At 35.5% G+C, this 23,727-nt stretch overlaps 1 pseudogene; it reads left to right on the forward strand.

Annotated features, from left to right (window-relative positions):
* The first annotated feature begins 16,780 nt into the window (after positions 1-16,780).
* On the forward strand, positions 16,781-16,891 carry LOC118574917 (annotated as a pseudogene).
* The last annotated feature ends 6,836 nt before the right edge of the window (positions 16,892-23,727 follow it).

Below are 23,727 nucleotides of genomic sequence, written 5' to 3' on the forward strand. Positions count from 1 at the left end.
CACACGATGCAGACTAAAGTGACTAGTTTGATTATGTAGATTCCTGGGTTAGAATCCCAATTACACTTCCTTGTGTCATGTGAGTATTAATCAAAGATATGCTACTTATCTTTTTGAGATACATGTTACTCATTTGTATTGTGATTATATCATTAGATAGTATTTCTTTTGTTGTTGTTGTTGTTGTTTTTCAAGACAGGGTTTCTCTGTGTTGCTTTGCTGCCTTTCCTGGAGCTCACTCTGTATCCCAGGCTGGCCTTTAACTCACAGAGATCTGCCTGTCTCTGCATCCTGAATTTTGCTGGGATTAAAGGTGTGTGCCACCACTGCCCAGTGTGATAGTATTTCTTAAAATATAGAAACAATATCTGGTACATAGTAGGCACTCAGTAGAAGACAGATGATGCTATCTTGATTGGTGGCTGTCTATTCTTAATTTTTGGCAATTGTGCTTCCCACTCTAAATGGAAAGCATCAATCCATAGAACTTTATTACTGAGTCCTTTCATAATGTATGCTGTAGAATACAACATAAACTGAGTTCTTTAAAAGAAGAAAATTTGATACTAATCTATTAATGGATACTAGATCTGCTAAATATTGACTTCAGATCTTTTTTGGGAAGATTATCACATATAATAATTATTTTCCCAACTCAGCAATCATATTACAAAATGTTATACCTATTATACATATAAAGAAAACAATATGTTTAAATTTAAAATACTTAATCCTTAAAGAGATATTTGAACAATATAATAGCATTCCCCAAAACACCAGCTGAGATTTACTAGCTAACCCAGTACTTTAAGCCTATTTACATGACTCCTGGCTAGACATTAGTGACTACTTATGTATTTGGTTGAATTATACAGCACCCTCTAATCTGTAATAGTAAAATTTTCATCCATAGACTCTTGTTATTGAAATTATGTATATTCTTTAACAACCCAAGAATATCATGCAGAATTATTATTTACATTCATATTTATTGGGAGTAGTGAAGTAGAAGTGAGTTAGTTTCTAGACTGTTTCTTATTCTCTTTCTTCTCTCAAATCTACCCAGACCTTTAGAACCAAATAACCTCAGATATTTTTTAAGGTATTTATGGACAAATACTTGCGATCTGAACCGACATTGATGAATAATATGTTTCATTAAAATAAAATATAACAGAAAAGGAAGGTCATGCATACAATGACAAGTCAATTTTAAAATTCATGTTCAGAGAAGGTTACAATAACACAGAAAGGTTTTTAAGGGAAACAGGAAGACTTGACACATTACCTATACAGATACTTGTGCTTGGTGTTCTTGAGAGACAGTAAAGAGTTACAGTAGTAAAAAATATTAGGAGAAGGAAATAATTCATGTAACCTGTATATAGGATCTATAGCAAAAATGTGTATAGGAAGTATCTAATCTAAGCTGTACATAGGCTTTTATATAAATGAATATATGAGATTCATAAAAATGGAAAATAAGTTATTTAAAACATGCATACAGAAAGAAGTGAGTGAAATACTGTGTTCTACAGTTACAGAAACTACCAGAAAGAGTAAGAAACATTAATTTCCATTGATATGCAGATTCAACTTATTGCTATTAAAAATTTGTGTTTCTGTAACAGCTAAGTCCATTTTTATATGTTTTATAGAGTGATTATATTCTTCAATCAATATGTGAGGAAAAGTTAATGAAACCTCACACATAGCTGAGGAATTATTGTTAGTTGATGATCCAGGAGAAAGATAATAACAGGGTCTTGGAGAAGTTGGAAACAAAGGAGTTGTGGGTGGACAGAATCAAAACATATGTATGACATCCATAAACAATAATATTTTTCAAAAATATTAATAAATAAATAAATATTAATAAATAATAGAAAGAGCATTGTGTTGGCAGAGTTTTCCTATAGAACAAGATAGGGAAATTTGATCATGAAATAAACCTTTAGAGAATAAAATTGTTTCTGGACAGTGGTGGCCCATGCCTTTAATCCCAATACTTGGGAAGCAGAGATATTCAGATCTCTGTGAGTTCAAGACCTGCCTGATCTATAGATTGAGTTCCAGGAAAGCCAGGGCTGTTAGACATAGAAACTCTGTCTCAACAAACCACAAATGAAACAATGAAATGAAATTATATGCTCCTCTGTAGCCCTTCTGTCTGATTCTTATTTTTATTTTTATTTTTATTTTTTTTGGTTTTTCCAAAACAGGGTTTCTCTGTGTAGCTTTGCGCCTTCCCTGGATCTCACTTGGTAGACCAGGCTAGCCTCGAACTCACAAAGATCTGCCTGCCTCTGCCTCCCAAGTGCTGGGATTAAAGGCGTGTGCCACCACCGCCCGGCTTCTGATTCATTTTTTGACATATCTCCTCTCAGCCATACTGGCCTCTTTACACTTATATCCCATTGGATTTTTATCCTTCCCATTTCTTCCATTTGCAATGTTCTTGAGTAGAAATAAATTGGACTTAGCATCTCATCTTCATCAGATTTCTACTAACAACAGTCAACCTAAATTATTAAAATATTAAACTCTCAATGCCTCAGAGATTCCCTATTGTACTTTGCTGCTTTATTATTTTTTTTCTTCCCCCATTTGTCCTGTTTTTTTATTATTACTTTGTATTTATTTTTTAAACTTTTAATGAAAAAGTTCTTCTCATAAAATATAACCAACCATAATTTTCCCTCCTGCAATTCCTCCCAGCTCCCTGCCCTTCAATCTCCTTTCTCACCCAGATACACTTCCCCTCTGTCTCATCCTCAGAAAAGAGCAGGCCTCAAAGAACAAGGCAACCCAATAGGAGTAAGGGAGTCCTAAGAGCAGGCAAAAGAATTGGAGAAAGACCCACTCTCATGGTTAGGAGTCCCACAAAAAGAACATGTTAACAGCCATAACATATACACAGAGGACTTGATGTAGACCCAAGCAGGCCCTGTGAGGCTATGTGATACATGATTAGTTGACTTAGTGGGGCATGTTCTCTGGGCATTCTCCATTCCTCCTGACTCCAAAATTTTTTCAATAAGAATTGTCACCATATTTTGCATATTTAAATTATTGGTTTACACAGGCTTTTTTATCACTATAGTATAAAGTGTAGAAGGGCATTGTTTTACTTACTTTTTTAATACTGTAAGAAAACAATAATAGAAGAAAGGATTTATTGGATACATAGAGTTTCAGAGGGTAAGTCCAGGACCAGTAGCTGATAGTTTACTTCTGATCCACAAGTATAGGTAGAGACAGGATGAACTAATTGGGAATGATATAGGCTTTCGAAATCATAAAGCCCACACCAGTGACACATGACCTCCAAGAAAGCCACACTCAATCTCCCTCAAACAGTTCTACCAACTGCAGATCAAACATTCAAATATATGAACCTATTATGGACTGATCAGTTTAAGGGCATGGGATACCACCGCCTGATTTCTGTTCCTGGCTTGCTAATGACGTCTGATCTTCATGTAAAATTTATTTATTAACATACAAATAAAATCACATTTCAGCACAATTAAAATATCACCACATTTCCTCCTATTATTCTAATAAAAGAAAAAAGAGAAAAAAGCTATAACTAATATAAGAAAAGCTATATACAATAAGTACAATAACTATATAAAATATATACAAGCAATAAATACCTATACAATGTCTAGTCCATTTGCATTTGACAAAATCAGAGAAAATATTCCATTCTTAAATTCTGGAAGGTGGAAGGCTGAGTAAGGAGATGCTACCAGCCATTGCTACCATGAGAAGCAAGATGTAAGTTAACAGTAAGCCATAAGCCATGTGGCAACTTACAGATTGGGTTAATGTAAAATATAAGAACTAGATAGCAAGAAGCCTGAGCCATTAGGCCAAACAGTTTAAATAATATAAGCATCTGTGTATTTATTTGGTTCTGAGTGGCTGCAGGTCTGAGCAGGACTATAGAAAACTTCAAATATAAATGGCACCCAATGGCTCAAGTTTCCACCTAAAACCTGATAAATAAGATTATAAAATGGAGCTAAAAACAGTTTCCTACTTGTCTCTCTCAAGTCAGTGGCAGACTGTAGGCTTGAGCTACTCTGTGGCAGGTTTGTGGCATGCAGGCTTGATCTAAGCCACATTACACAGAGGTGTCTCCAAGCTGTGCAATATGCTGTGTGGCAAATATGATTTTTACTAGTTAAAAAAAAATTCCCTGGGCTACATGCTTCTAGATGAAAGCATAAACCCACTGCTTCCCCAAATCTGTGGGAGCATGGTTCCCAGAGCTGGCAGTAAACATTTCACCACATGTTGGAAAGCTGAGGTGGGCAGAGCATGCTACAGTTTAAAGCAATAGATTCATAATAAGACAGATTCAGGTGGAATAAACCTCTAAACAGTTTACAATGAATGTAAAACTCTCAGTAGGCTTGTAAGAAAAAAGTAATATATACAGTTATGTAAACGAATAGATAGTTTTTAAAAAATAAATCCTTTAAAGAAAAATAAAAGTAATATAAAAATAAACCATGTAAAAATGGATATCACACAGAGAATCTGGATTGGGTTTTCTTTGAGATTTTTAACTACATAAAGACATTTGATTGTAAAATCTGCTCAGTTAAAATAATATGTACATTTTAAAGGTAACTTGACTTCAAAATGTGGGTCTAAGTATATATTGCTTTGGAAAGGAGCCTCTGCTTTTGTTTCCACAGGAAGTAAGAGGCTATGGATTTGTTCTAGATTAAGATACATCATGTTAGACCAGCCAAGTCCCCATGTAAGGTCTCTGTTAACACTCTGGCCTAGATGATCCAACATCCAGAATTGTTTCAATGCTCAGACAAATACATCCTCAGGGACTACTCCATAATCCTAAAATTTTCTTTAAGTCCCCATTAGAATATAGTGCCCTCATCCAGCAGGAAGTAGTAAGAGAAGCTACACCCAACTTCCCAAAATGTTGTTTATAAATGTTTATTTTTATTTAAAGCAGGTTGATCATAAATGTGATTTCTTTTTAAAGAAGAAGAGAGGATATAGATATAGGATAAATAATAATGTTTTATATTTCTATGGAATTTAGATTATTGATACAAGTTTAAACTTAATTTTGTTATATTTCCACTCTCATTTGAGGTAGTATGTTTATGTAACTCATTTATATTGCAATGGATAATTAAAAAATATAGATTAATAATTAGTCTTCTATGATAGTCAAACTTAATAGTCATGTTAAATTTTCTAGGTATTACATAGATATAATACAATTAGGTAGATAATCTTTAAACACTTCAAAGATCTACAGAATATTGCATTTACAATGTTTTAATAAAGAATAAATATTTTAATAACTTAGACTTTCTGGACAGTGAGACATGTCTGCTCCTGGCAGCACCGATTTACTTCAGAGAGAAGGATGGGCATCAACAATACTCTATATGGAGTTTATCTTCTTCCTGGCAAAATTAGCCATTTGGGCAAGAAACTGTTCTTGCCTGGATTGCTTTATCAACTGGACATGCAGAACCCATAGGAAGATGACCACTGAACTTTGCAAGGCAAAATGATCCTTCATGTTCCTCCCTCACAGAGTAAACTGCCAGACATTCTTCAGGACACAGAGAGAAGTGATTGAGAGACTCTAAGCCTATGGGCTGAAGACAGATGCCCCAACTTTACAGAGGAAATTGACATAATTGTCCAGGCTGCCAGCTGTCTCTGTCTACTCTTGCAAAATTCCCAAAAGTTACTTGAGTCCTTCTCCCCTTTCTCAGATAATATTATATTCTCTGAGGTCTTTGATGTAGTTGAAGACTAGATAGTTATAATTTCCTTAGTTACGATAAAATATATGTTAGATATGAAACCTTAGACTCACAAATATAGACTAGATAAGATATCTTCTTTAGTTCTTCCAAATACATATAGACTCAATATTATAAATAGACTAGATATTGTAACTGTAATTCTTGTTTAATAATTATTATGTTATTTTTAATTTTACTATGTTAAAGTTAAAATCTTCCTTTTTGAAAAAAAAACAGAAAAGGGGAAGTGCTGTGGAGTGTATTGTATGCTTTGAATATATGTTGCTATGATTGATTGATAAATAAAATGCTAATTGGCCAGTAGCCAGGCAAAAAGGATAGTATAGGTGGGGGAAATGAGAGAGGAAAATGCTGGGTGAAAGAAGGCTGAGTCAGGAGACACTACCAGCTGCCACAAGGAGAAGCATGATGTAAGATACCAGTAAGCCACAAGCCACGCGGCAACTTATAGATTTATAGAAATGGGTTAATTTAAAATATAGGAACAGATAGCAAGAAGCCTGCCATAGCTATACAGTTTATAAATAATATGAGTCTCTTTGTGTTTACTTGGGGGATGCGAGTGGGAGAAAATTGTCCCAACTGCTGGTAGGCTGGGACACAGGAAAACTTCGCTACAGTGGTTAATTCTACTTTTCTGATCTTTCACCATTCCCCAGTATTTGGCACTGTGTTTTTTATTAATATGACTGTTTAGTAATTCATGTTATATTTATGTTAATCAAAAACACAACCACCTAAAACCTGAAAAGAGTACTTCTAGACTGGAATGTTAAATTTACAACAGATAATTAACAAAATTTAATTGAAATTTTTTAATGACACATAATTTTTTAAAAGACAGCTAAGGTGAAAATAAGAAAGATATAGCAAACTTTTTTGTTTAATATAATTGAGACTTACAGACATGCAAATTGTTAACCATTTTAAGACAACATTTTATATTCTCCAAATTTACAAAGCTTGGGAAGCTTAACAGCTCTGAGTTCTGCAGGGTATTGTGAATAAACTCTCAAGCACTGCTGGTACAAGTACTTGACATAACATTATTTTAATAAATTACATTCAGACTCAGACTCAACTGCCTGATACCTCTTTTAAAAATTATATTTATCTGGACTGTGTGTGTGTGTGTGTGTGTGTGTGTGTGTGCGTTTTAATTAAAAGACTGCCCTTCAGTCATTTAAATATAGGGTAATTAACTCATTTCTAACTCTATACATTATAATTAATATTATATATAGTGAGACATGTCTTTAGTTAATGTTTTTTATAAACATGGATTTCTAATTCAAATATAATTTAACAAACCTGAGCTGAAATGTACAGAAAACCTTGCATCTGTGAAACAAAGAATAATTCATAATAATATTGTATATAGTATCCTATTATTCTCATCCCCTCAACAGACAAACACTAGCAACAAGTTTAAACTTTCCCAAATACCCCTTGAGAAACTAACTAAACACATAAATCTTACAATATGCTTCCAGAAAACATTAACAAATGGGCTTCTGCTCACAAATCAACATGAATGAATCTTAACAAACTGATGGATGATAAGAATCACTGAATCATTAGAGGAATATGCACTTAGAGGTGGTCTGGAGATAAGGACACAGTACCTGGGACTGTACAGATGCCCAGTCTTTGGTCTTAGCCTTGGTGTAAGTCTTCATGGGTCTTTCATACTTGTATTTCCAGAGAACAATCACCCACTTATCACAGTTATTGAGGATCATATTCTCCATGTCTCTCTAGGCAAAAAAAATAAATAAATAAAAATAAAAATAAAAATTACATGTCTCCTGCAATGCAGGGCACTGAGAAAGCTTAATGTTGGAATCACATTTTGCTTTGTTTGACAATGTGGTCTTCTATCACTTCAGTCCTCTAAAGCAGTGGAGGAGAAAGTCCCAGAGCATGTGCTCTTTAGTGATAGAGATACAGAAAGGTTTCTGACAGTAGAGAAGTATTAGTTAAGATAGAAGTTTCCATCTCAAAGTGGCATCCTGAGACAAAAATGGTGGGGAGTTGCTGTGGGATATCGTTCTGTATTGGGGTGATCGCTGGAAGATCACAGAAGCAGAACAAGCCACAGCTACCTCACCTCGACAGCTCTTCAGCTGATCCTGTTTCCTCAGACTGGAAACCTCTGAGTCCTCATCCAGAATGAATCTCAGCTGAATTGCTCCTCCAAAGCCTAAAAGCTTAACCAGCCAAATTATTCTAGTTTCTGGTCCTTATGCCTTATATACCTTTCTGTTTTTTACCATCAGTCCCTGGGATTAAAGGTGTGAGTCACCATGCTTGGCTGTATCCTTGAACAGATGGATTTCTGCCTCTGGAATGCTAGGATTAAAGGTGTGTGCTACCACTGCCTGTCCTCTATGTTGACTATTGTTGCTGTTCTGTCTCTGACCCCAGATAAGTTTATTAGGGTGCCCATATTTTGGGGAACACAATACCCCCACAACAGTGGGAGGAGAAAAAAGAGGAAGGAGATGTTGCAAGCTGCCAGCAGGAGCAGCAATGATTCCATCAGGATGAAGATAATACCACTAAGCTTACAAACATCTCCAAAAGATCAGCTTTGGACTACAAACAGCTCAGGACAATTTTGAGATGGCTAGCTGAGATAATCCAGCTTCACAGACTACTTGAGCAAGAACTTGAGATAAGCCCTGCACTTTCACATTATGCAAAGACTGGACAACAAATCATACAGCTACATCTCCCAGGACTTGACAATTAACACACACACACACACACACACACACACACACACACACACACACACACACATTTGTTCCTTTTCAGAATCCCCTAAAGATGCCTTCATACCCAGATATCAGGAAGTAATTTTAAGAACAAGATGCCCACATTCCCAAGAGGTGGGGTGGGTGGTTTTTGGTCTTTTAATGCATTTTGGATAATTGTCATTGTTTAGGAAGATTGGTTACAAGTTGTTAATTGTAAAGGGTCACGAAAAAAGTTAAAAAGGAAATTAAATTCAGGGTTCTTGTTTGAAAAAAGAGAGAATATAGATATAACAAACTAAAAGGTAGATTATTGAATCTACTCTGAAAATATATAGAAATGATGGATAAAATTGTATATTATTGAATCTATTCTGAGAAGAAAAGACAGAGTATGGATATAAGACAAATAGTTTATTGAATCTACTTTAGAAGGCAACTACTAGTTTTAAATATTTTACTTTGGATTGGATTTTTATATATATTACACAATTTTTGCTTAATGATACACATTAGAGATAATTTTGCTAGAATATATTGTACAAATACTTCTAATCTTATTCAAGGTATTGTATCTATACTGTTCATTTAACAATGAAATGCAATTTTCTAATCCTTGAAAGTTATTATTACCAACTAATTAGTATATAAAAAATAAAAGTTAGTAGTTTTTCATTACAATTGAACTTGTAGTCATATTATATATGTTCTCAGGGTCAAACAGAGATATATGTTAGATATACAGGTCATCTTCAAAAATTTCAGAGATTTACAGAATATGGCATTTTAAGATATTTTAATAACATATATATTTTTTTCTTTTTTATGACACTGAAACATGTCTGTCCTGGCAGCACCAATCTACTTCAAAGAAAATATGGGCATTAAAGAAATTCCATATGGAGTTTAATTTCACTGTGGCAAAAGTTCGCCACTGGGCAAGAAAGTGCCTTTGCATCAACTACTGACAGTATGCTGTCCAAAATGGACAAGAAGGACCCAAAAGAAAGGACTACCAATCCTTGTCAAGACAAAAGAGGAAGGCTCTTTAGAAAATCCTGTTTCACAGATGAGTCTGTCAGATATGCTAAACCTGTAGGCTGAAGATGATACCCCAACATTGCAGAGAGACCCAGGTGACTGTCCAGGCAGCTAGCTGTGTCTGTCATAACTCACATTTTCTGAAATTCTCTTGTTAGCACTTCCTGTTTTACTAGGTAATATTATTTACTTCTCTGGTATCTGAGGGAGTTGAAGACTAGATAATTATAGTTATAGTTTGCCTTGTTAAGAAATTCAGAAAAGAATCTCAGTAAGAGATATAAAGTGTATAAGTTTGAAAGACATCAAAAGATAGCTTTTGGTTGGTAATACAATTTATGATAGAAAGGGTATTAGGTACATTTGGAACTCACCAAAATAGGATAGACAATGGAATATTTTCACTTTATTTGTCAAATGCAAATATACTAGACATAGATCATATGTTTACTGTTTGTATATAATATATATATATTTATTGTACTTCTTGTATATAATTTTTCTTATATTAGTTATATTTTTTAACTTTTAGACACAAAAAGGGGGAATGCGGTGATATTATACTTGTATTCTAATAAATTAAGCTTACTTACAGATCAGAAGAAAAAGCCAGCCACTACTTTAAACATAGAAGACAGTCAATGGTAGCATATGCCTTTAATCCTAGCATTTGCGAGGCAGAGATTCATCAGATCTCTGTGAGTTCAAGGCCACACTGGGAACAGAACCAGGCATGATGGTACACAGTTTTATTCCCAGCACTAATTAACCATAGAGGTCTGTAGGTCTGTACAGACAGACAAGTGATAGAGCTGGGCAGAATGAGGAAGTGTAGCTGAGCAGAGAGGAAGTGATATGGCAGAGACAGAAAGGATATAGACATGAGTATAAAGGAAGTGGCTCTCTTTTTGGCTGAGGATTTCCAAGTGGTAAGGACATGATTAGGTTCTTTCTGCTCCTCTGCTCCCTCAGTTTCTCCCTAATATCTGGCTCCAGGGTTTTATTAATAAGACCGTTTAGCAATTCTTCTTACAAGTATGTGTTGTGGCTTACAATGAAGCATAAGTAGTATTCTACAGTGATAGAATTCCTAGTCATTCTCCCATGATCACACATGTGCTGGCAAGATGCTTAGTCATTCAAGGGCCTTAAGTTTAGGGAATCAGTGTGCTGTGTGGTCATGTAATCTGTGAGCAGCATGATCACATAATCCATGTGCATGCATGATATAGCTACATAAGCCCAAATGCACATGCAGATCCTGCACACCCTTACCTCCCTCTTCCTCCACAATCTTTCAATAGGCCTAAGCACATCCTTTCTGTCCCCCTTCCTCCAATAAATTCTTTTAATGAGTTTTATTGTGCCTTGTGGTTTTTCTTTCATGGTAAACAGTGCCATATAATAACTAACATTGGTGCTGAAATGAAGCAGGCCCTCCCAGTGCTCTGAGTCTGGGACCCTGTACTGAGGTTTATTCTATCTACAACTGCCCACTTTCCCATTTGCCCTGATGCCTGACTGCTGCACATAACACTGGCTGCTTTAATTGCCAAGATTTTCCTTTCCAGCCAGCGTAAACAGGCTTCAATTTCTAACCATTTCCCATGACTGTTGTCTGAGATATTGTTCTCACTCTCAGACTGCTGGGTTGTCATCAGGCTGTGTACACACCACCTCATTCTCTCTTTTGACAAAGCAATGAATGCTGTCAGACCCCTGGGGGGTTCTCAGGCTATGTACACCCTTGCCCTCACCCTTTCTGGACTAAGGAAGATTTTGGTGACTTGCCAATTGCTGATCTTCAATCAACCTTGGGGATGCCCAAGATTATAGTCTTGGATCATGTTTGTATTTTTATTCTTATTTTTATTCTCCCTGCTGTGGTCATGGGAAATAAGGCTTCCTTCTCTTAGTCCCACTCCTTCTCTAAGAAATGGCCTAAATATCCCTTAGATAACAATAAGAAATGGCCACCTAATGGCTCCTTCGACCCTGATATTTTACAGGAATTATCTAACTTCTGCTAGTGAATTGGCAAATGGAAGAAGTTGCCAAATAGTCAAGCTTTTTTTTTCTATCTATTCTCTAAACCTTCCCTTCTCAATTCCTTCTTTCTTGCCCATGTGCTCCTAGCTATGCAACCTGAACCTGAAAAATCTTTGACTACCACTCTGGTCCCTGCAAATAAACCTCCAATTATCCAGACTCCCATTCACACTCCCTGGCCACCTGCCCCTTCTACTCTTCCTCTATCTCCCTCCTCCTCTCTGGTATCAGGCCACTCCAATGGGCCAACTCTGGCTCCTACCTTCTCTCTTCCTGTCACTTGTTCTCAAGTTTCCCTGAGAAGCACAGAGAAATTTAGAAGCAGGCTAGGACACATGCAGATGAGTTCCATCAAACCATTGCTGCCCACCCACCTAGGGCTTAGGTGATTCCCAATCAGGACCAACATTGGGATTATAACCTGGGTGGCCTTCTAGCTAGGGATAGATTTATAACCTACTTTTGGGTAGGTCTTTCTAAGGCTGCCCTCAAACCAGTAAACTATAAAAGACTAAAAAAAATGTATATTCAAGATAAGGAATAAAATCTGTCTCATGTCTCCCAGAGTTTACCATATCAGAGATAAACTTAAGCCTCTGGAGAGAGGGCCACTCCCACAGGCAGAAGTCTTAGAGATAAGAAAGCCCATAAACAGAACTGCCAAATGCTGGCACATGCTATCCAACTGGTTGCATGAAAGCCTCAAGGTCCCTGTTTAAATGTGATAAACAGGGTCACTAAGCTCATGTGTGCCTGGTCCAATGCAGGCCAACAACTGGGCCTTTTCCAAAGTGCAGCTGACTGCCCTGTACACCTTGTGGTATGGGGATATCAAAAACCACCTTCCAGCCAATCCCTTAGGCTTGATGATGGATGATTGAAGGGAAACTAAGGAAGCCATTACAGCATTGGGTCAATCTCTGCCCTTTTGGACACTGGAGCCATTTACTCTGTCCTGATGGAATTTGTGGGTCCCAACTCTCCTCATCTCCCTATTGTCTCCCTCAGGATAAGAGGACAAGCCTTACCTACCTCACCAGACCTCACCACTTAATTGTATTTTCAGGGGTGTCCCTATTACCCACACATTTTTAGTGCCAACCTGCCCTGTGCCCCTAAAGGGAAGAGATTTTCTAGCTAAGGTAGGGACCACACATCTGAAAATACAAGCACAGAACAAACTGCACTTGACACATTTTTAAAAAAGGACAAAAAACCCCACAAAGTTAGTGGGTAAGAAAAAGGAACTGGACTTGGGAAGTATTTACAGAAGGGATTAATATGTCCAAAAAATAATAGTTTCAATGAATGAATGGTATTATAATGTTCTTTATTATGTATATTATATAATACACAGTATACATATGCTAATTTTAAATTAATTTAAATTGGACCTATATAGAATTGTGCTATCACTGATACATAAACTAAGGATCTCTGTAAGAGTCACTGTGCAATGTAGGATTTTTTTTTTCTCCTCATTAATTTGACAGAAAGCAGCCTATCATATGACTTTACAATAATGAAAAGATTTTTGTAACATTACACATAGTCTGCTAAATTTCTGAGTTTCTTTTGCTTCCAGAAATATATCATAGATTCATTTGAATTCTATTAACTTTAAGTCTACAGTATTTTATCATACTAATGATTTTGTTATATTATGAATTAGAAGGAAAATTGCACACAAGTTTAAGCTAGTGTGTTGAAAGACATCTTTCAAGTCTAGAAGGTGTATTTCATACAAAAAATATCCTATAACATTGTAAAAAGAAATGATTGTAACTAAAATATAGCCACAGAAATAAAAATAAACTGATAAATAAAACTAGTGAACTGAACTCATGGCAGTGGACTTTTCCTTTAGCAACTTATCAATTCTTGGAGGAATAGTATCTCCTATGTAGGATGACTACAATTAAATTATTTTATAAGAATATTTACATATTTATGAATATCATAAAGTAGTAGATTTCTATATGGCCCTATCCCTCCATCCTTGTTTCCACCTACCATTCAAACAATGAGCATTGAGAACTTATTGTTGGAGACACCATGCATTTTGGACATAGGACATGGAAATGCTAACATTTTTCCTTGCTAGATGGCTTTTGTAGTACCTTAATGTGCTATGTAGGCAGTTACAATGAAATGGTCATTAATAACCTTACCCAACTATGACTGCTATAAACTAAAATTATAACTGATGTTGCAAGATATGCCCATAGGTATAATACTGGCATAGATGTTATGAGAGTGAGCAATTTGCATTTTCTGATTGGATATAAATCCTGATTCCCAGAAGTAAATGTATGCCCAGTACTGTAAACATATTTAAAAACTCTCCAAGGTTTGGGGAGCTCACAGGCATCAGAGGTGAACCAAATATTATTATTTTGTTAAATAGACAAAATCTGTGTTTGTCCTCTAAATCTTATCTTCATATCCATAGATTAGTATAGCTCCCAGTCCTCACTAGAAAAGCTTCTTTGTGAAGTAGTTGAGGTTAGCACAGAAAATTACAACTGATCAATGTGTAGAAAATAACTGTCAGTAGAATGGTCAGACACAAATGGGACATCTATATCATTATCCAGCTGTCAAGACTCAGAGACAAACATGGAAGAGTGGACAGAAAGATTATAAAAGTCAGAGATCAGGAAAGAAAGGAAGCAAACTCTGACTTGACATGACAGCATCTGTGCACTTCTGAATACACAAAAGTTATGTTTCCCTACTTAAGGCCTGGATTAGATCAAGCCTGCAAAAATTCTAGCATGGAGTCAGAAGAATCTCACCAGTTCCCATCCCTAAGGATTTCTTGACAGTTTATGGCTTCTGGGGGTAGAGAGTCAGTTTTCTTTAAGGATGGCACTTATTATAGGTTGACCCAGATACAGTAGATGACCCATGAGTATATTGGAAGCGCAAACTGGAATTGGTGATTTATTTTCCAAAATCAAACAGGACACTAAGATAGGAGGAAGTAGGAAAATATGGGCTGAATCTTAGAGGAGTTATGATAAAATATATTGTATGAATTTCTCTGATAATTAATAAAATATCATCTTACAATAGTGAACACATTTTTACTTCAATTTTTCTCTAGTCCTTAAGAAATCACCAGAACCACCTGAGGCATGTAAATAATATCAAACCAAATTTCTCATCCTTTTTCCCCAGATACTTAGAGAATATCTTACATTTCTCAGTATTAACTCAAAACAACTCTGTATACTGATATGACTTGCTCTCAGTAGTGCTTTGTTCATTGAGCTTCACAGACTCTTAAAGCCATTATCTCTGCCCTGCTGAGCATGGCAGCATTCTAATTACTTTATTTCAAGAATGTGCCTAGTAGCCAACCCTCAAAAATATCCCAATGTTTTGGAAATTTGCTCCATAGGAATGAGAACAAGTTAACCTTCCTTTTCTATTATACTGTGTTATAATTAAAAACATTACCAGTGATACAGCCTTTTGTATTATACCAACATTCTTATTGTTCTGCTTAGGATTATGACACCAGTTCAAAAGGAACTGGAACAGAGTGATCATTGCTACTATCACCTTAAGTTCGTTTATTACCTCTCTCCCTTAAGCAAATCATAAACCCATTGTATTGAGAGCTACTGGTAGTGAAAGTCCATGAGAGTGTACAACAGTGACAACTAGCATTCAGAAGGTTAACCTATAAGAACTAAGGTCTCTGTTAGAGGAAACCATAACATCAGGCATTATAGAATTACTGTCTTTTGAATGAACTGGCTGTCTCTTGTTGTAAACTTCTTGTGCAATAACAGTTATGATTCTCCATATTTACCATGCATCTCCATATTATGTGTACATATAATCTCATGATTGCATCTCAATCTTGGGCACAACTGTCCCTATACATTTGGGGTAATTGGACAACTGTCCTCAGCTATGTTTATTTTTCATTAACATATATCTGGCCTCCAGACAAAAGTATTTCAGCAAAGATACCTTCTCCAAGGACAAATGCAGATAAATTAACATTAGCTCATCTCACCCACAGATAGAGAAAAGAACCACTAACAATTAACTACTCAACCCCTTACCTTCACTCTGGGTTTTTTACACAAGACCCTAATTTAAGATTTACTGCTCACATTCCTGGTATGATGTTTTAGCCATTTGTTAGTTACTGAGTTAAGGCAGTTACTTCCCACTGACCCAACTAGATTGCCTACAAGGCCAGGTAGGTGACAAGTGCCAAACTTCTTTCTGATGCAAATTAAGATTTTAATTCGTCTTCAGCCAGGTGCTATTCCTAGATTTTCTCCTCAGCAATTACTCAGAGCAAAAGTGCCTTTAGTAACCAAATGCTACATATTCTGACATAGGTTGCTTAGCCACCTAGCATATGTGCCCCTCCCTATCACAAAGCAACTGCAACTGGGAAGAACAGGGAAAAACAGCACCAAAGGCAGTTTACTTTCTTGTGACATATTGACCCCTAACATTCTACCTAGCCATTTCTAGATTATAGTTTGAGCACATAAATTCCCTAATTGATCTTAACCTTTAATTGGCCCTACCAGAGAACTCCCCTTTAGTCACTCCCCTTTTGGGTTGTAATTGAAAGCTGACAATTATCACTTTATGTGTGGATTCTTATCACCTCTCTCTGACCCTGGAAAATTTCAATCCACACATTGCTTTACCAAAGAATTACTGTGTGGGTATATATACTTGTAGCTAGACTTATCCTGGTCCTGCCTGGCCCATGGTCAGGACAAATCTCTCTCACCCGCCACTCCTGCAGCTTCTCAGACCCAACCAAGTAAATACACAGAGACTTATATTGCTTACAAACTGTATGGCCATGGCAGGCTTCTTGCTATCTAGTTCTTATATCTTAAATTAACCCATTTTTAAAAAACTATATCTTGCCACATTGCTCGTGGCTTACCAGTATCTTCCATGTTGCTACTCATGGTGGCTGCTGGCAGCATCTCTGTGCCTCAGACTTCCTGTACCCAGAATTCTCTTCTCTGCTTATCCTGCCTATACTTACTGCCTGGCTACTGGCCAATCAGCATTTTATTTATACAGAGCGATATCCACATCACTTAAAAGGAGAGAAGGGAGAGAAGGTTAGCACTCCCTTTGAAAAGGCCTTTGGACCTAACAACACACATACTGTTAAGGCATTGCTACCTACTTCTTGGCATATATATATATATATATATATATATATATATATATAGTGGATGTTCTGTTCTCTGACCCCAGACAAGTTTATTAGGGTGCACAATATATTGGGAACACATTATCACCACATATACTGGTTCTCTGATAACACTGGGAAAATTGATTGAAAAGAACAAAGATGAGGACAGAGATGGAAAGAACTAGGTAGGAATGATGAGAGAATAGCAGAAGAGACAGAGCAGGAGGGACTGTGAGGAGCTAAGTAAGAGAGCAGAAAAGAAACTTTGTAGATAGAATTGACTTAGAAGAATAAAGTGAATGGACTAAAGAACTCAGGGTAGTTAGATTCATTGAATATCCCTCAGATTAGAATCCTCAGCTGGTTGTTAGACTCTTCCATGGACCCTGGGAGCAAACAATATAGGCTGGACCTATTATTATTTGTGTTACCATTGGATCATATCATGTCATACTTGTTTCATTCTTATACTTCCTTGTTTTCCATTTGGGAGTTCCTTTATCAAATAGGAAAAACAATTCGCTTATTTGGCTACTGCCACAGCTCATTATCTATGCTTAAATGAGGATTTAATCTAGGTATGAGGGATGTTTTAGGATATATATAGTCTGAGCATCCAAACTAGAGTATATGACATACTTCAGAGTTTTTAACATTCTTACTCAAATGTACCATTATTAAACATTACAAGAGCACAACTGAGTGTGTTTTCCTGTGAAGGAAAGATGACATTAAAGAGGAATAGCTAATCCATGCACTAGTGGCTTACACCTTTAATCCCAGCACTCAGGAGGCAGAGCCAGGTGGATCTCTGTGAGTTCAAGGATAGCCTGTTCTAGAGTGTGAGATCCAGGACAGGCACCAAAACTACAGAGAGAAACCCTGTCTCAAAAAACAAACAAACAAACAAGGCAAACAAAACAAACAAACAAAAAGAGTAATAGTTATTTTCTCAGGCACTCACTCAAATAACTTGAAAACATTAGTTAATACAAATTTTCTACAGTACTCATTTTCTAGTTGATTCTATCTTTTTTTTTTTTTTTTTTTTTGGTTTTTCAAGACAGGGTTTCTTTGTGTAGCTTTGTGCCTTTCCTGGAACTCACTTGGTAGCCCGGGTTGGCCTAGAACTCACAGGGCTCCACCTGGCTCTGCCTCCTGAGTGCTGGGATTAAAGGCATGTGCCACCACCGCCCGGCTTGATTCTATCTTTTCAGAGTTTTATATCACTCGGAAATCTTCCCACTGAACTGACACACAAAAGAAACAGTAAAATGATATACTTAGACTGTAATTATAGTCTTCTTGCCTTACTTGAGCAACTGATAAGAACAACACTGATATCACTAGACCTGGTAGATTTGTATTTGGCAACTAAACAAGGAAAATAGCGATTAAATTTTACAAAGACTCTTTGGATAACTCCCAAAGGAAAGGAAGAGGACAAAGTAATACAAAATAGTATTAGGTTGTTGGAATACGCTTGAGATATGTACTTAAAGAAATACAGACTATTCTAAGAAAAGACACAACAGAATATATGAGAATGTATTTCTTGTTTATCAAATTATTTTACCATCCTTTATAATGCATAATTATAAGCTTTTGGAGAAAATAAATGAAAGATGCAAAAGAGAACATGATGCAGTTAATGGACAAGGGTATGAAACAGGCAGAAGAAATCAAACAGACTCTGTCTTGGAGTCATCCTTAGAGAAAACGTTTTGTAGTAAACACCAAGAAAGAAGATATGACAGACAAAGAGAAATTTAAATTGTAATAGATGGTGAAGTTTGCAAAAGTCTACTAAATCTCAGGTTTTATTTTAATGATTCAATGAATATTCATAAAGTAAAACAGTATAAACTTTCAACACCTCTTAAGTGACATTAAGGAAAACTACAAATAGATATTAGAATGGATTCAGAATTCTAAATTTATCATTTTGATTTATATCTTAATACCTACAAAATGAGCCAATTTACCTAAAAGAATATTTTGAGGTCAAAATGACATAGATAAATAAATATAAAAGTAATCATTTGTTACTTTTGTTAGTCAATTTTTTATTATGGTGCTTTTATAAGCCAATGTGTCTTTAAGAATGAGAAGGTCATATGACAATAAAAAAATATTTCCAAAATGATAGAATTAGGGACAGAAAAGATCCATTGAAATTTAAAGAACCAGCAAAGGGACCAAGTTCAATGTCAAGCAGAAATAAAACCAGGTGCCAGAAATAATTACCAAAATTGACACTTAACATACACTGCCATAAAAATTTTTAGGCAGGATATGTCCTCACATAATAGCAATGTCATAATGAAAGATTTCACAAATATAAGGTTATTTTTTCAGTTCACCAAAACAAAAAAACAAAAAAAACCCAGTAGGCCCAAATAACCAAGCATAATCGTGTGTGTGTGTGTGTGTGTGTGTGTGTGTGTGTGTGTGTGTGTGTGCGCATTTCTGTGTGTCTTTCTCTGTGTCTGTAGGTGTACAGACAAGTGTTATCATGCATATATGTTCAGGAAAGCTAATGTTGATACTGAGTATCTTCTTTCATCACATTGTTTTTGAAGAGAGAATTTCTCACTGACCTTGTACTTCATTGATTAGTAAAAATGGCTAGCTACAAAGACTTTTGTCTCTATTCTCCATGGTGCTAGAATTACAGGCCCCTGTCATCTCTGCCCCAAGTGGGGACTCAATACTTCACTCTTGTTCAACAAGCTCTCTGTCCATCTAGTGAACTCCCCAGCCACACATACTTCCTAAAGAAGATACCTCACAATATTTCTGCTAGACAATTAAGATGTCATATTATTCACAACTAAATCTTCTTCAGTGCCTAACACAAATAATCTGTTTGAAATATGAATTTATTTGCCTATAACAATCTTACCACCACTCATAAGAAAGTACCTTAAGGAAGATCACAAAATGGCAAAATAAGATCTATAGTTATTTGCAGTAAGATATGAAACTGTATCCTGTGTTTTGACCACCCTTAAGATTAAACTTTTGTTCATTTCCAGTGATATTTCTTACTATCTCTGCCACCAATCCCATTGAGCAGTAATGGTTGCTATACCATAATATTATGACATCCATAATCAAGGAAGAGTCCTGTACTTTGACTTCAGTTTTTTAAAAAAATCATTTATTTTATTCTTTGATATTATAATTTACATAATCACCACCTTCCCTTTCTTTCTTCCATATCATTCCATATACCACTCCTTGATATTTTTTTTCAAACTAATGGCTACTTTTCCTCATCAACATTAACAGATGGTGCTGGCATAATGATATCAACATGCAGAAGACTGCAAATAGATCCATATCTGTCACTGTGAACAAACCTTAAATCCAAGCGGATCAAAGACCTCAACATATTCCAGTCAATAGTTTTTTTTTTTTTTTTTTTTAGAGATTTGTGATATAACTTAGTCCCAAAGAAATACTAAACTTTCCTGAAGAACATTTTAAACAGAAATATGAATTGTATATATTTTCATGTTTGCAATAAAATTATGAGGCTGAGTAGAGATGATAAGGGAAGAAGGATATTCAAATTTAGTGATGATTATTGTGGGTATTAACGTATTAAAATTACTTCAAGATTAATTATTGTAAAATATATAGAATATATATCAAATGGACACGGAGTCATGCTTTCTCTAACCATTCTGATATATGCATATATTTATAAAGTCAATAATTTTATATCCTATACAATTATATGTTGTGATAATTTCACTTAGAAAAAAATTGAATTAACACTTACTTAAACTGATATTTGTTTTGTTAACACTAAAATTCTACAAGTCATAATTGAAAAAATAATTACTAAAGGTACACACTAGATCAGTGATTAAATTATCTTAGAGTGGGGAAATAAAATTCATGAATATATAAATGACATTATAATGAATTAGGTCCCAGTATTCATACAACATTTCTGCATAAGAAAGAGTTGGAAAGGAATCCAGGCATTAGCAATCAAAACAAACAAACAAACAAACAAAAAACAAAGAAAAAAACAAACTAACAAAACAACAAGAGCAACAAACCTGGTAGTTCATTCCCTGCTTTAAGAAATAAATCACTCATCTAATTAGCTTAGTTAAGGGAGCATGATAAACAATAGAAGGTAGAACATGCAACAAACTACCAGATCAGCAAAGAAAAATATAACAATGAAAGAGAAAGGATTAGAGAAAAACCTCCCAGACTGAAAGTAAAGAAAACCATGATGAAGAAGCAGTGACCTTATGTAAAACCTGAACAATGAAGAGGAAGAGGAAGAGATTCATACTGAGAACAGTGTGGACCACTGTGGTCATAAGAACATAACAGATTACAAGAATTGTTCAGATACAACAAAATAGAAATAATGAAAGAAATATGTTGTATTCATTGGACAAAAGACAGAAAGTCTAGTTTTGTATATTCTCATGGCAAACAGTTTAGAATAAAAGTGAATGGCTGTTTTATAACAAAGGAACAACATAACTGTTCTTTGAAAGACATATATTAGATCATTTTGTAAAATATAATTAAGAATAATGAAGTACAAGGACCAGGATATAAATAAAGAGATATAAACATATTCTATTAGAGATGTTCACAACGATTCATTACATGGTCCTTTTAGATAAGTAGAATCTATTTTCAGACAACATTTAATGATATATTTATTGGCACTAATACCTTACTCAGAAGAAATCCAAATACTTAAAATCCCCTTTAGTTGTTTTCAGTTGGAGAAACAGTTCTAAGACTTATTTATTTTTATTGTTTCATGATTATAACTTCAGATAATCAATTATATTGACTTAAAATTTTAAAATATAAAACTAATTGATCTAAATCAAAATGGTTTTTCCTATGTATATATCTTTGGAGCTATCTATCCAATTGACTCAAATATGAACATTAGTTTTTTTTTTTTTTTTTCATTCTGAGAAATTCAAGTCACATTTTATAGATTTATGGTCCTATAGAAGGACTATCTTAGTGCAATCAAGATAAACTATAAATTTAGTTAGGGATTGTTTAGTATGAAATGGAGAAGAGAAGATAATCACTGAAATTTTATCTCTCTTGCCAGTACTTTTGAGCCATCAATGGGCTCTTATCACGAACCTGTGTTCTTCACATAAGCAAAGGACTCTTTGTTTCTATTTCTAACATCCTGGACAGTCTTAAATTTAAATCAAGGCTTCAGTGAAGAATCAGCACAACATTCCATTTATTTATTTATTTATTTATTTGTTTGTTTGTTTGTTTGTTTGTTTATTTATTTATTTATTTATTTATGCTGTTTGGGTGATTAGACCATTTCAGGCTTGGCAGTATTGCCAACAAGACAAAATACATTGAGTCTCCTCTCTCTCTCTCTCTCTCTCTCTCTCTCTCTCTCTCTCTCACTCACACACACACACACACACACACACATACACACACAAACACACACACATGTGCACTTGCACACACACATGTGCACACACACACACATTTTTCCAAATACTGAACATTTTTGTTTGCATTTACCTTTGTTCATTATGTACATTCCCATCCTTTGAGCATGAGTGAGGAATATTTTTTAGTTTGGCAAATCATTTTAAAGGGGTTCAATTTCCTAACTTAATACCATGGAAAAATTATTTTTGAGTTTGAGTTTCTGAGTATTGTAAATGTGTGAAAATACTTGTATGAACTTACATACACACAAATCTATTCTTATTATAACTTATTTTATATTTTATTTAACATTTTTCAATTGAAATTTCTATGAGTACTTATATTAGTCTCATAAGTGCTTCAGATTGACCAGGACATATATACTTGTGGTGATATTTTATCTGTGTCCCCCAGTAAATTTTATCTAAGAATCAAAGGAAAAAGCCAGCCACTATAGTAAACATAGAACTCACACGCAATGCTAGCACACACATTTAATCTAATCACTTGGAGCCAGGGATCTGTCTGGATCTCTGTGAGTTCAAGGGCACACTGGAACAGAGCCAGATGTGGTGGTACATGGCTTAAATTCCAACACTAGTTAACCATAAAGGTCTGGAGGTGCTGTGAGATGTTCTGTATGTCAAATGTGTTGCTCTGATTGTTTAAAATAAATAAAGTGTTGATTGTCCAGTAGCCAGCAGGAAGGATAGGGTAGGCAGGACAAGGAGTAGGAAAATTATGGGAAGTGGAAGGCTGTGTAGAGAGACACTGCCAGCTGCTGCCATGACAAGGAAGAGATAAGGTACTGGTAAGCCACAAGCCACGTGGCAACTTATAGACTAGCAGAAATGGGTTAATTTAAGATAAAAGAAGTAGATAACAAAAAGCCTGCCATGGCCATACAGTTTGTAAACAACAAATAAAAAAATGTGGGTCCTTGGGTTCTTGGTGGCACCTGGAGAGAAGCTCTCCAACTACATGGAGGTCTGTACAGACAGACAAGAAGTGATGTATCTGGGCAAAGAGGAAATGAGATGGCAGAACAGAAAAGCATATAGGTGTGGGTATACAGGAAGTAGGTCTCTTTGGCAGAAGATCTCCAAGCAGGTAAGAATGTAGCTGGCTTTTCTGATCTCTCAGCTTTTCACTCCAATAACTGGCTCCAGGTCTTTATTAATAAGACCATTTAAGATTCATGTTACATATACTTGTTCCCAAACTTTATAACCTTACTATCATCAAAACATACATTTAAGAAAATTATAGACTGCTCTGGCACAGTCCCCACCAGTCTGCAAGCAGGTAAGAAAACTGCCTCCAGACTGCAGCACTACCCTGGCAACCCAGTGGACTGTCTTCCAAGGTCCATTCTGTAGCTCAA

Source organism: Onychomys torridus, chromosome X (assembly GCF_903995425.1).
Source record: "Onychomys torridus chromosome X, mOncTor1.1, whole genome shotgun sequence".
Lineage (NCBI taxonomy): Eukaryota > Metazoa > Chordata > Mammalia > Rodentia > Cricetidae > Onychomys > Onychomys torridus.